The sequence below is a fragment of the Lutra lutra genome, chromosome X (assembly GCF_902655055.1).
Source record: "Lutra lutra chromosome X, mLutLut1.2, whole genome shotgun sequence".
NCBI lineage: Eukaryota > Metazoa > Chordata > Mammalia > Carnivora > Mustelidae > Lutra > Lutra lutra.
The window spans coordinates 12372224-12386800 of NC_062296.1; positions in this window are offsets into that span (position 1 = coordinate 12372224).

Genomic DNA, 14577 nt, shown 5'->3' on the forward strand with positions numbered 1-14577 from the left:
AGGTCTAGCAGTTTGAGGGTGGAGTCTTTTGGGTTTTCCATATAAAGTATCATGTCATCTGCACAGAGAGAGGGAGTTTGACTTCTTCTTTTCCAATTGGAATAACTTTTATTTCTTTTTGTTGTCTGATTGCTGTTGCTAGGACTTCTAGTACTATGTTCAGTAACAGTGGCGAGAATGAACATCCTTGTCGTGTTCCTGATCTCAAAGGGAAGGCTATCAGCTTTTCCCCATCGAGGATGATATTCGCTGTGGGTTTTTCATAAATAGATTATATGAAGTTGAGGAATGTTCCCTCTATCCCTATACTTTGAAGCGTTTTAATCAGGAACGGATGCTGTATCTTATCAAATGCTTTTTCTGCATCAATTGAGAGGACCATGTGGTTCTTCTCTCTTCTCTTATTGATTTCTTCTATCACATTGATTGATTTGTGAATGTTGAACCAAATGGGATTTATTAATCAAAGCTGGTTCACTATCCAAAAACCAAATCAAGGGAAAAAAATCAAATGATGTAATCTCCATATCAATAGTGTAAAGAAGAAAAATCAAATGATCATATTAATAGATACAAAACAAAAAAAAAATTCACAACCATTGACAAAATTCAACAACCATTCATAATTTAAAAAACAAAACAAAATCTTAGCAAATTAAGAATCGAGAAGAACCACCTCAGCTTGATGAAGAGCTTCTGCAAACCTACAGCTAACATCATTCATAATGGTGAAAGGCTGAAGGCTTTTCCCCTAAAATCCAAAACAAAGCAATGATGTTGGCTTTCAGTACTCTTACTCAACATTGTACTAGAAATTCTAGCCCTGTAACAGGCAAGAAGAAGAAGAAACAAAAGGCATATAGACTGAAAAGGAAGAAATAAAACTGTTCCTATTTGCAGATGACATGACTGTATAAATACAAAATCCCAAGAAATTGACACAAAAACTCTTGCAACTTGCAAATTAATTATTAAGGTTGCAAGATACAAGAGAGATACATAAATATCAGCTGCATTCCTTAGGCTGACACTGAACATCTGAAAACCAAAATGGAAAAATAATGTAATTTACAATCACTTTAAGAAAAATCAACTAGACACATATCTGACAAAAAACTCACAGGCTTGTATGCTTGAATTATGAAACACTGATGAAAGAAATCAAAGACACCTAAATAAATATATTATGTTCATGGATTGGAAGACTCACCATAGTAAAGATATCACTTCTTTCCTAACTGATCTATAGATTTCATGCAATTCCTACCAAAATGTCAGCAAGGATTTTGGTGGATAGAGACAAGCTTATTCTAAAATTTAGATGAAAAGTCATTGGCCCTAGAGTAGCTAAAACAATCTTGAATAAAGAGAAGAAAAAAGAGGGAGGAATCACTCTAGCTGACATGAAGGGTTACTCTATACCTATAGTTATCAAGACAGTGTGATATGCAAGACAGAATAGACACATAGATCAATGGGACAGAATAGAGAATTCAGGAGTAGATTCACACCAAGGTGACCAACTGATGTCTCACAAAGATGCAAAGCAATTCAGTGGAGGTAATACAGTATTTTCAACAAGTGATCTGGAGCACGTGCACATATATAAGCAAAAAAGTGAATCTCGATCTAGGTCTCATACCTTATACAAAAATGGGTCACAGTATTAAATGTCAAATATGTGACTTTCAGGAGAAGAGAACACATAGGGGAAAATCTTTGGGAGCGGGGGATTTCATACTCGACACCGGAACCACAAACCATAAAAGGAAACAAGTCGATAAATTGGACCTTATCAAAATTAAAATATTTTGCTCTGAAAATGCTATGAGCTAGTTTAAAACATCATCCCTGTGTAATAAACAAAACGTTAACATAATCAGGTGCTTCCAGGCATAGGAAATAGTGCCTGGTTCGGTTTTTACGGAGTGTTGAGTCCATGGCCCAACCTTCCTTGGAGGTTAAGTGTGCAGGATATGTGCTATTGTAGTGCCCAAGTCACTTCCAGGGCATGCATTTCCTGTGGCTCTGACTTTTCTAAAGAGTAAGTCAGCTGGAAACAACATATAATGAACATGCACATAGAACGCTGGGCTTTGGAAAAGAAACACATTTGGGTGAAAGTAAAGTGAAGAACTTTATAATGGCCTCACTTTTTTGCAGTTCTGACCTTTGAGTTGGTTGCAGTTCCAAAAACATGGATAAAAACATCCCTGGGTTTTTAAAAACCCACTGATAGAAAGAAAGAAATGGCTTTGATTTTAACTGCATTTAAATCTCCCACTGCGGTCAAGGAGACCAACACTCAGTGGCAAAATTTGAAACCCAAGGCTGGCCTCTTTATGATAGACAAAGTTGATTGCAGTGAACATTCTTGGCACCAGCTCAAAAAGTTTTGAGTTTCTAGATCCTGAAAGAGAAATTCTCTTAGGAGCCTTTCAGATCACTGTTGGGGTGGTATAGAAGGGGGTGCAGTGTAGAAGGGGACTGGAAGGGGAGAAGAGCGGCTGCCTGGCCTCCGGAGTCGGTCTTAACTAACATTTATTAAACCTACTCTAGCAGGTGGGTTTCACTAGTTTTGTTTGTTTGATGTAATCCTCACCGTAGTCTTGGAAAGAGTAAATACAGGAGAATAATTCAAAACTCAGGGAAGGGAACTCACATCTTTGAGTGCCTGTTGTATGTACCGGGCACTCTTCTATGCACTTTAGACCATGGAACAGCACTATAATGTAAATACGATTATCATTTCCATTTTACAGATGAGGTAACAGAGGCTTTGAGAGGAACTCATTGTCAGCTCACGCTCTCTCTCCCTCTCTCTCTCTCTCTCCCTGTGTGTGTGTGTGTGTGTGTCTGTTGTATCCTGCAACAACATATTCCCAATACAAATACTCCCAGGATTCATCATACAGCAGTTAAAAGGAGAAATGATCTTCGAGCCATCAAGCATCCACCAAGGGCAGACAGTTGGAACTGGTGGTGGTCCCAGGAAGCCTGGTGACAGTGCTTGCTGTAGCTCTGAAGCAGGGAAAGCAGCATGAGATTGGCACCGTGTCAAGGGGTGAGGGAAGGGAGGACAGAACCAGAGCCCTAACTAGCATTTTTGGCGCCCGGGGCAAGCAGCGTGAAACTTGCCTTGTCTTCAATGGAAGCTGCTCTTGGAAGGGGGAGGGGCAGCCCTGTGCACAAAAGGTCCCCTGGCTGGTGCGCTCCCAGCCCTTGACCTCAGGCCTCTCGCTCCATCCATCTCTGCAACTGCCAAGGGGGCTGGCCTGGGGCCAGGGTGAGGCTTCCAACAGAGACCAGAGAGGTGGTGGGAGAAAAATGCGGTGCCCTCTAAATTTCTGTGCCCCAGTGACCCCACCCTAGCCAGACCTCTGGAAAGAACAGAACAGAATGTTGATCTGAGAACGGAGGTGAGGGAAGTCAGAGAGGGACTGACTGGAAGAATAGGGAGAGGTCAGGGGGCCATCAGTCACAGCAGTGGGGTTGAACAAGTTTGCCAAAAGATGGAAAGTTTTGGTAACTGGAAGGCATTTCAGAGTTCAAGATCTCAGAGGTGAAGCAGGGAATTCCAAGTGATAGCAGTAGCTGGTGAAGTAGACGGGAGGCCCAAATCACAGGGCCGAAGAGGTCAATGAAGTGGGAGAGCTAGTATTTAATTCTGCAAGCTTTTATTGAGCACCTACTATGTACAAGGCTCTGCACCAGGCACTTGGGGTACCGTGGTGAACAAGACACAGTTCTCACCCTTCTTCAAATGTGGGGGGCAAGCAGGGAGATGAGTGAAAGGCAAGCAGACAAATACAATATAAGGTAGAGAGCCTCTGGGACCTCCCCAGATGCTCCAGAGGACACAGCTCTTCTGCTTGAGGAACTTTCAGTTTACGGAGATCTACTCTGCTTCTAAGAAGAACAATGAACTTAATTTAAGGAAAGAAGTACAAGCAAGTACGTCTGTAACATGGAAGAAGAAATGATTTTTTTCTGATCTCTGAGGGAGGGGGTAGGAAAAGAAAAATCAAGAAGGCTTTCATGAAGGCATGGCATATGACAATGAGCAGGGTTTTAAAAGAGGTGGGAATGAGGCGAGAATTTTTGGCTGGAAGAACGTGAGTGCACGTGGAAGCGGAAAAGCACACATAGATTTGAAGAATGGGGAGTAACTGGGCATGTTTAGAGGTGAAGCTACCAATGGTGTTAGCAATGGTGAGAAGGTGAGTTGGGGAAGTGGTTTAGAAGGTATTTCCTGATGCAGGGTCTGGGTAATGGCAATGAGAGAAGAGAGGCAGAGAGATCTGTTTAGAAGCTATTACAGAGGGACACCTGGGTGGCTGGTTAAGTGACTGATCACTTGAGTCACGATCTCACAGTCCTGGGTTTGAGCCCCGCATCGGGATCCACACTCAGCACAGAGTCTCCTTGAGGTTCTACCCTTCCCTCCCCCTTCTCCTGTTTGCACTCTATTTCTCTCTCTAAATAAGTAAAATCTTTAAAAAGAAAAAAAAAACCAGAAGCTATTACAGAGGTTCAAGTGCAAGCCGAGGTCCAGATGTAAAACATCTGGAATGGAAAGGGATGGAGAATAATGGATACAAGAGGCACTTGAGATGGGGCTCACAGGACTTATCAAAGAAATAAATATGGGAGGAATGAGAGAAGACATATCTATGCCAGACCCTTCTTTCCAACTCAGAATTCCTTCTTAGTGATTTCTGAGCTAAAATGGAAGCCACCTTCCTCATTTAAATACACAAGAAACCACAAACTTAAGGAGATGCACTGACATTAAAAACCAGCCACATGGGGCGCCTGGGTGGCTCAGTGGGTTGGGGCCTCTGCCTTTGGCTCAGGTCATGGTCTCGGGGTCCTGGGATCGAGCCCCGCGTCGGGCTCTCTGCTCAGTGGGGAGCCTGCTTCCTCCTCTCTCTCTGTTTCTCTGCCTGCCTCTCTGCCTGATTGTGGTCTCTGTCTGTCAGGTGAATGAATAAAATCTTAAAAAACAAAACAAAACAAAACAAAAAAAACAAAACTAGCCACATACCCCAACCATCTGCCATGGTCCTGGCAAAAATGTCCTTAACAAAGCATGGGTAGGTTCTGAAGCAGCGCAGCTGGGCCAGGAAAAAAAGAAGTTGTTTGTAAGTAATAATAATTTTTAAAATAATGAAATATAAAGAAAACGTGGTATGGGACGCCTGGGTGGCTCAGTTGGTTAAGCAGCTGCCTTCGGCTCAGGTCATGATCCCAGCGTCCTGGGGTCGAGTCCCACATCGGGCTCCTTGCTCATCGGGGAGCCTGCTTCTCCCTCTGCCTCTGCCTGCCATTCTGTCTGCCTGTGCTTGCTCTCTCTCCCTCTCTCTCTCTCTGACAAATAAATAAATAAAATTAAAAAAAAAAAGAAAACGTGGTAAACATACACACAATGGAATATTATTCAGCCATAAAAAATAAGGAAGCCTTGCCATTTGTGACATGGATGGACCTGGTGAAATAAATCAGACAAAGAAGACAAACACTACACCCCACTGAACCCAGACACAGAGAACAGACTGGTGGTGTGAAATGGGTGACAGGGATTCAAAGGTCCTAACTTCCAGTTATAAGAGAAACAAGTTACAGGGAGCCTGGGTGGCTCAGTCGGTTAAGTGTCCAACTCTTGATTTTGGCTCAGGTCATCATCTCAGGGTAGTGAGATGGAGCCTGAAGTCAGGCTTCGTGCTGGGCATGAAGCCTGCTGAAGATTCTCCTTCTCCCTCTGCCCCTCCCCCACCTCAAAAAATAAATAAATAAATTTTTTAAAAAATGAGTCATGGGGATGACTTAGTACAGCATGGTGATTCTAGTTAATATTGTATTGTATATTTGAAAGTTAAAATTGTAATTGCATGTGGTGATGGATGTTAACTACTTATCATGGTCATCATTTTGCATTATATACAAATACCGCATCATTAAGTTGTACACTTGAAACTGACATGTCATATGTCAATTATATCACAATACAAAAAGATAAAAAATAATAATAATACTTAACATTTCTTGAGCTCGTTCTTTGTGCTAACTCCCAGAGAGGTGTTTTATATGTGATATTTCACTTAATCCCTCTATCTCAGGAAAACTTCCTCCATAAGGTTTAGTCCACACAGGGTTGAGATCACACAGCTAGTGTGTGACTACTGGAGATTTGAACTCAGGGTGATCTGCCATGCCATCAACACTGCTTTGGAAACAAGCCCACTGAACTATGGGGTCAGAAACGAGGAACTATATCCAAAGCAGAAGAGGGCAAGCAGCCCTCTCTTTGAGTTAGCCAGAGTTTTGTTTTCTTTTGTTACACACCTGTTCCTTGTAAAATTTGGAGCCATAATTACCAGCGGGCAGGCACCAAATCAACCCAGAATCTGTTAGAAATAGCAAAGCTTGGGCGCCTGGATGGCTCAGTTGGTTGGGCTCAGGTCATGATTCTGGAGTCCTGAGATCGAGTCCCGCATCAGGCTCCCTGCTCAGCAGGGAGTCTGCTTCTCCCACTGATCTCTCTCCTCTCATGCTCTCTATCAAATAAATAAATAAAATCTTAAAAAAAAAGAAAGAAATAGCAAAGCTTAAAGTACTCAGACGCGAAGTAAATATACAAAAAGCAAGAGCTATCTTATCTATCAGCAATATCCTATTAGAAAATAATAAAAACAAAACAATAAAAACAAATCCTGTTCCCAGCAGCAGCCATAAATGTAAAACTAAGAACAATCTTACTAAGAAATGTGTGTATGGGATGGCCTATATGAAAAAGTTATAAACAGGGGTGCCTGGGTGGCTCAGTGGGTTAAAGTCTCTGCCTTCAGCTCAGGTCATGATCTCAGGGTCCTGGGATCGAGCCCCGCATTGGGCTCTTTGCTCAGCGGGAGCCTGTTTCCCCCTCTCTCTCTGCCTGCCTCTCTCCTTTCTTGTGATCTCTATCAAATAAATAAATAAAATCTTTAAAAAAAATAAAGTTATAAATAAACAATAAAGTATAGAACTGTAAAATAGACCATAAGTGCTAAAACCACGCAAAGCGATCTTAATAATCAATGGGGGAAATTACAACTGTTCTATAACATTGAAACATTTTTTTTAAAGATTTTATTTATTTATTTATTTGACAGAGAGAGAGAGATCGCAGGTAGGCAGAGAGAGAGAGAGAGAGGAGGAAGCAGGCTCCCTGCAGAGCAGAGAGCCAGATGCAGGGCTCGATACCAGGACCCTGGGATCATGACCTGAGCCGAAGGCAGAGGCTTTAACTCACTGAGCCACCCAGGCGCCCCTCTTTAAACATTTTTATCAAAACACAAAAAATTCTCTTACTATCCATTCTGCTATAAATTTATAAGGCAATGGAAAAAAATTTAGTTACTTTTTTTTTTAGTACACTGTCATTTAAACATTAGACACATTGAGAATTTAAAGTGTTGCATTATTTTGTGTAAAAAAAAAAGCTAACTAGGGTTACCTTTAATAGTGCTTGTCTTCTCCTCTTATAATTTACTAGCAAGCTATATTTTCTACACCTTAAGAAACTGTCAAACTCCTTTTAAAGTTTTGGATCAATGTTCTGTATTTTACCCTTTGCATTTCAGTGTGCTTGGAAGTTCAAGGTGTAGGTGGTTGCCGGTGTCACTGTCTCTAACATCTTCATCCTTTTTGTCACGACAACTTTTAAACACCATTTACGTCATTAGTTTCACCCTCACTAAATTCCTAGGGCTGCATTTCTAGGATCTCTCGAATTCCCAAGTTTAGCTATTTCTTCTATAACCTCATTTATGTTCTAATCTATGTCCCACTTCCAGCAATATCACTTTTTGTTTCTTGGATGCACTTTTATCTTTGTGTGCTCTTTCGATTATCCATTTTTGTAAAATAGTACATGAGTTTATCACTGAGAGACAAAGAGACAACACAACCAAAAGAAATGATATGATTACTCGATTATCCATTTTTGTAAAATAGTACATGAGTTTATCACTGAGAGACAAAGAGACAACACAACCAAAAGAAATTATATGATTACTCACTAATCACACTGTGCTTTTGTTATTTATGTAGGGAATTTGCGGACTAAGTTTGTACTTTATGCAATTACTCAGTTGTATACCATGATGACTGAAATTCAACTTTGGTGTCGGTGGACTGGTGTTATTTAATTAAATCATGGTAAGTGAAAATTGTGAATATCAGAATCATGCGAAGAGAGGGCTGTCTGTACTTTACACAAGGGTCCCAATCTACTTTAATAAATGGAGAGATACCATACTTAGTTTTTACTTAGCGCTTACTACATGTCATGTGCTATTCTAAGTTCCTGTTTACACAGGTGTTAATTTACTTAACCTGTATACAAACCCTACAAGTAAGTACTAGTAGTATTCTCATTTTTTAGATAAAGAAACTGAAGGGCAGGGGTGCCTCGGTGGCTCATTCAGTTAAGCGTCCCACTCTTGATTTCTGCTCAGGTCGTGATCTTGGGGTTGTGAGATCAAGCCTTGCATCAGGCTCTGCGCTAGGCATGGAGCCTGCTTAAGATTCTCTCTCTCCTTCTCTCTCTGCCCCTCCACCTTACCCAACCCCCCAAAAGAAACCAGGGCACAGAAAGATTAAATAACTTTCTAAAAGTTCCACAGCTAGGGAATAGCAACTCCAGAATTTGAACTCAAGTAGTCTGACTCCTAAGGCTAAACACTTTATCAATACCCTGTGCTGCCCCATGTACTGCCCCAAGATGCTGATTTTTCCCATAAGTTATATGGGTAAGTTATAAGTTTAATGCTATTCCCATAACCATTCCAGCAGGATTTTTATAAGGAAAACTTGAAAGGTTCTAAGTTCATTTAGAAAACAATAGTTTAGAGAAAACTAGTAATTATCTTATATTAAAACACAATTTAAATCTTTAGTAATTAAGACAATGCAGTACCAGAACTAGAGTTGAAAGACAGATCAAAGGAATGCATGGTGGCCCAGAAAAAGACTGTCATATCTTTAAATGTTTTTTAGCATAAGAGTAAGTTGTATCCCAAATCAGAAAGAAAATGAAATATAATGTACAAATGGTGTTCACTGAATTGGTTAACTAGGATAAAATAAAATTGGATCACTTCTTTATATTTCATATAAAAATAAATTTCAGGTAGTTTAGAGAGTTAGTGGAGAAAATGAGACCATAAATGCATAGATAAAAATAAAAGTGAATACGGGGCGCCTGGGTGGCTCAGTGGGTTAAAGCCTCTGCCTTCAGCTCGGGTCGTGGTCCCAGGGTCCTGGGATCGAGCCCCACATCGGGCTTTCAGCTCAGAGGGGAGCCTGCTTCCTCCTCTCTCTTTCTCCTTGTAATCTCTGTCAAATAAATAAAATCTTTAAAAAAAAAATCTACAGAATCCATCAGCTTTAAAAAAAAATAAAAAATAAAAGTGAATATTTTAAATAACTTGGGGCTAGAGAGGACTTTTTTTTTAAAGATTTTATTTATTTGAAAGAGAGAGAGAGCGTGCACAAGCAGGAGAGAAGGAGAAGCAGACTCCCTGCTGAGCAAGGAGCCTGACACAGGGCTCCATCCCAGGACGCTGGGATCATGACTTGAGCCCAAGGCAGACACCCAACCGACTGAGCCACTGAGGCACCCCGAGAGGACTTTCTTAATATAAAAGAAAGAGGAAAAAAAAAAGAAAAATACAATATAGTCAACCATGTTCAAATTGAAAATTTCTGTAGATCAAACAGGCAATGAGCAAAATTAAAAGACCAACCAAAAACTGATATTTTTACTTTGAAACAATATAACAGTGTTATATTCTGATTATGTAAAGAGCTTGTAGGAGGAAGTAGGGAAAACCTGTGGCCTAATAGGAAAAAAAAAAACACAAAAGACCAAAAGTAGATGGTATGCAAATGAAATATAAAAATCTAATCAAGTGTCCACAATAGCCAAACTATGGAAAGAACCTAAATGTCCATCAACAGATGAATGGATAAAGAAGAAGTGGTATATATACACAATGGAATACTATGCAGCCATCAAAAGAAATGAAATCTTGCCATTTGCAATGACGTGGATGGAACTAGAGGGTATCGTGCTTAGCGAAATAAGTCAATCGGAGAAAGACAACTATCATATGATCTCCCTGATATGAGGAAGAGGAGATGCAACATGGGGGGTTAAGGGGGTAGGAGAAGAATAAATGAAACAAGATGGGATTGGGAGGGAGACAAACCATAAGTGACTCTTAATCTCACAAAACAAACTGAGGGTTGATGGGGGGAGGGGGGTTGGGAGAGGGGGGGTGGGGTTATGGACATTGGGGAGGGTATGTGCTATGGTGAGTGCTGTGAAGTGTGTAAACCTGGCGATTCACAGACCTGTACCCCTGGGGATAAAAATATATGTTTATAAAAAATAAAATTAAAAAAAATCTAATCAAGATATGTAAAAGTTAAATTCTCTATGTAATAGTTTAAATACAGATTAAAATAACATATGTTTTTGGCCTAGTAATTAGAAAGATGTTTTTGTATGTATTTTCTTGTAACATCCACATTTGGTGAGGGTGGGATGAAACAGTGACCCTTAATACTCCTGCTGGAAGTATACATTAATACACCTTTTCTGGGGCGCCTGGGTGGCTCAGTCGTTAAAGCCTCTGCCTGGGATCGAGTCCCGCATCGGGCTCTCTGCTCGGCAGGGAGCCTGCCTCCTCCTCTCTCTCTCTCTCTCTCTCTGCCTGCCTCTCTGCCTACTTGTGATCTGCCTGTGCAATAAACAAATAAAAATCTTTTAAAAAAATACACCTTTTCTGGAATGCAATCTATTGAATTTCTTTTTAATTCACAATTTTGCTTGGTCATCTATCTTCTGGGAGTCCTTCCTAAGAATACTGGTGTTATTTGTAATATTGACAAACTGGGCATGGGACTACTCACTAAGACAAAAATAGTTAAACAAAATGTGCCACAGTCCTTCAATTTTGCAACTAATCATAGTGCTGTTTTCAAAGAATATGTATGGGAACGAGGAATGCTTAAATACATTGGGCAAAAATTAAGGCGAGGGGATTTGAAATCATACACTATGATCCCAAATTTGTAAGATAAAAGTAAACCTTTGTATAGAAAAAATATATGGAACTATAACCAAATGTTATCCCTGGGTGATGAAGGGACTACAGGTTATTTCCATCTTCTTTCCAACTTCCTGCATTTTCCAGTTTCTCTAAAACAGACATGTATTGTGTTTATAATTAAACATTGTTTAAATGTTTTTCTGTGCATCCACCCATCCATCCACCCACTCACTCATCCTTTTTTTTTTTTAAAGATTTTATTTATTTATTTGACAGACAGAAATCACAAGTAGGCAGAGAGGCAGGCAGAGAGAGAGGAAGGGAAGCAGGCTCCCTGCTGAGCAGAGAGCCCAATGAGGGCTGGCCCCGATCCCAGGATCCTGGGATCATGACCTGAGCCGAAGGCAGAGGCTTTAACCCACTGAGCCACCCAGGCGCCCTTTTTTTTTAAAAAATAAATTTTATTTATTTAAAGATCTTACTTATTTGACAGACAGAGATCACAAGTAGGCAGAGAAGCAGGCAGAGAGGGGAGGAACCAGGCTCGATCCCAGGACCCTGGGATCGTGACCTGAAGCCAAAGGCAGAGGCTTTAACCCACTGAGCCACCCAGGTGCCCCCCCCACTCACTCATCCTTTTCCTCTTCTTCAACTCTTAAAGAAAACCTGTATTTCTTCCCCTGTCCTAGGCTTGCTTCCCTTGTTGTCAAGGGACATCATTCAATTGGTTAATTATATCCCTTTTAAAGCTCTGTCTCTCCCTTCACTTGGGCTTCTTTCTCTCAACCCTTACACAGGATCACATCCCTACTACCCCAAACCGCTCTCACTTAATCTTACTCTCTTTCTGCCACCACCTTTCTCCATGAACACCTTGTTAATATATTCTACATTTAAACCATCATGATCTGGCTTTCAAGTTGATTACCGGCATGTTTTTCCGAAATCTCCACTTGTCATCGCCTACTCCGAGTACTTCCCACCTGTCCTGAGCATCTCCACCCCGTAGGCAGCATTGGCCAGTGTTGATCAAGCTCTTGCACAAAAAACCGTGGCTTTGGTGGCAGACACTGCCCCTTTCGACTTCCAGCTTCACTGTCCCACCTCTCCCAACACCTTTATCCTTCCTCCGCCCATCCCCACATGATGTGATATTAACAGTCTCTGCCTCTCCTCTTTCCTTCTCTCTCTAGACTCTTGGCAATTCAGACTTCTATTTTCACCTTTTGCAGGCTTTACCTCTCTCCTATGTTCAAGTCTCGCATTTCCAAGTCCCTCCTCAACCAGTACCGCCCTCATGCCTGGCATGCGTAGCCAACTCCACTTGTGGACATTCAAGAATCTCTCACCTCCCCAAACCTACTCTTCTTCCAGGCTTGTCTGTTTCTATAAATGGTACCACCTAAGTTCCTCTTCAAAATATTCACATGGCTTTGAGAAACAGACTGTCCTTTCCACACCCACTGCCAAAGCCTCAGCTCAGGCTCCTGTCTTTCCCCCCCCCGCCCTGCAGAGATGAAGAAGGCTCTATCCTGCACCTTGTATTGGATTTTTTTTTTTTTTTTGGTGCGATGAACCTCCTTCCAGGCTGTAGGAAGTATGAATGGGAAGTTTCCCATTAACCCACTACATGCACCTTACCGGAAATGCAGCATACATATCTTATAACTCTTCCAGGATATATTTTCTTACTTTGTTTTATTTAAAGGACAAGCAAGCCCGTACAGTTTCCAGAAGCCTACCACTGAGATGGAATTTGAGGAAACAGAGTGTTAGGGGTCCGAGCAATCTTGGCACAGAGACAGAGAGGAACAACACTCAGATCAATTCCACATTTTATGACATGACCCAGAGATGGGTCATATGTGTGACATGGGGGAGCTTCACATTTTAGCTAACTAGTAGTGAAGCTTTGAAAAGCATTATTTAAGTGCATGCATGCACCCTCCCCATGTTCACGGTCTTGGGCAAAACCATGGTCTTCACACTCTAATGAAGGTTCCACCTCACAGCAACTGGAATTTTCTTCCTCAGCAAGAGAGCTTGCCTTGCACACACGTTGACAGCTGCAGTCATCAGCAATAGACCTAACAATGATGGCCTTCTCTGGGGCTACACAGAAAAGAGGTTGCAGAACAGACTCCTAGACTTTTCTTAAGGAAGAAAAATGGGGTCACCTGGGTGGCTCAGTGCGCTAAGCCTCTGCCTTCAGCTCAGGTCATGATCCCAGGGTCCTGGGATCGAGCCCTGCATCAGGCTCCCTGCTCGGCGAAGAGCCTGCTTCCCCCTCTCTCTGTGCCTGCCTCTCTGCCTGCTTGTGATCTCTCTCTGTAAATAAATAAATAAAATATTTTTTTAAAAAAAGAAGAAGAAAAATACACACATACATAGAGGTTTTCTTTGGTGCAATCTCCATATTTTCCCCTCTGTACATGGCTCACCCCTCCACCCTCATCATTTACTCCCCCTTCTCCCTCCCGACTCTAGCCTCTAACCTACGGTAACAATTCACTATGTGTACTCTCATATTTTTCTTCCTGGCCAAATAATCACATACAAATTACACACACACCTTAAAACACATATTTCAGGGGCGCCTGGGTGGTTCGGTGAGTTAAAGCCTCTGCCTGCGCCTCGGGTCGTGTTCCCAGGGTCCTGGGATCGAGCCCCACGTCGGACTCTCTGATCAGCAGGGAGCCTGCTTCCCCCTCTCTCTCTGCCTGCCTCTCTGCCTACTTGTGATCTCTATCAAATAAATAAATAAAATCTTTAAAATTTTTTAAAATTAAAAAACATATTTCATAAAAATGAGATATTTAACACTTTTCTGCATCTTATTTTCACACATACTGGTAGAGTTCTATTTCATTATTGTTGATGTCTGCGTAATATTCCACTGCAGTGATGTATAGCTTTTTTGGATAAATACAGTATTGTATTGTAAAGGTTGTAAAGGTTTCTTTTTCTCTTCCTTGTGATATTTTTAGATAACATTTTCTCCAGGTTACACTATTTTAAGAATACAGTATATGATACACATAGCATACAAAAATATGTGTTAAAATAAATAAAATTAAAAAGGGGGCAACTGGGGCACCTGGGTGGCTCAGTGGGTTAAGCCTCTGCCTTCAGCTCAGGTCATGATCCCAGGGTCCTGGAATCGAGGCCCGCATCGGGCTCTCTGCTCAGCAGGGAGCCTGCTTCCCCCTCTCTCTGCCTGCCTCTCTGCCTACTTGTGATCTCCCTCTCTGTCAAATAAATAAATAAAATTTTTTAAAAGGGGGGGGCAACTGGGTGGCTCAGTCGTTAAGCATCTGCCTTCGGCTCAGGTCATGATCCCGGGGTCCTGGGATTGAGCTCCACATCGGCGGGAAGCCTGCTTTCCCTCTCCCACTCCCCGTTTGTGTTCCTACTCTCGCCGTCTGTCTCTCTCTCTCTCTGTCAAATAAATAAATAAACAAATAGAGTGTTAATTGGC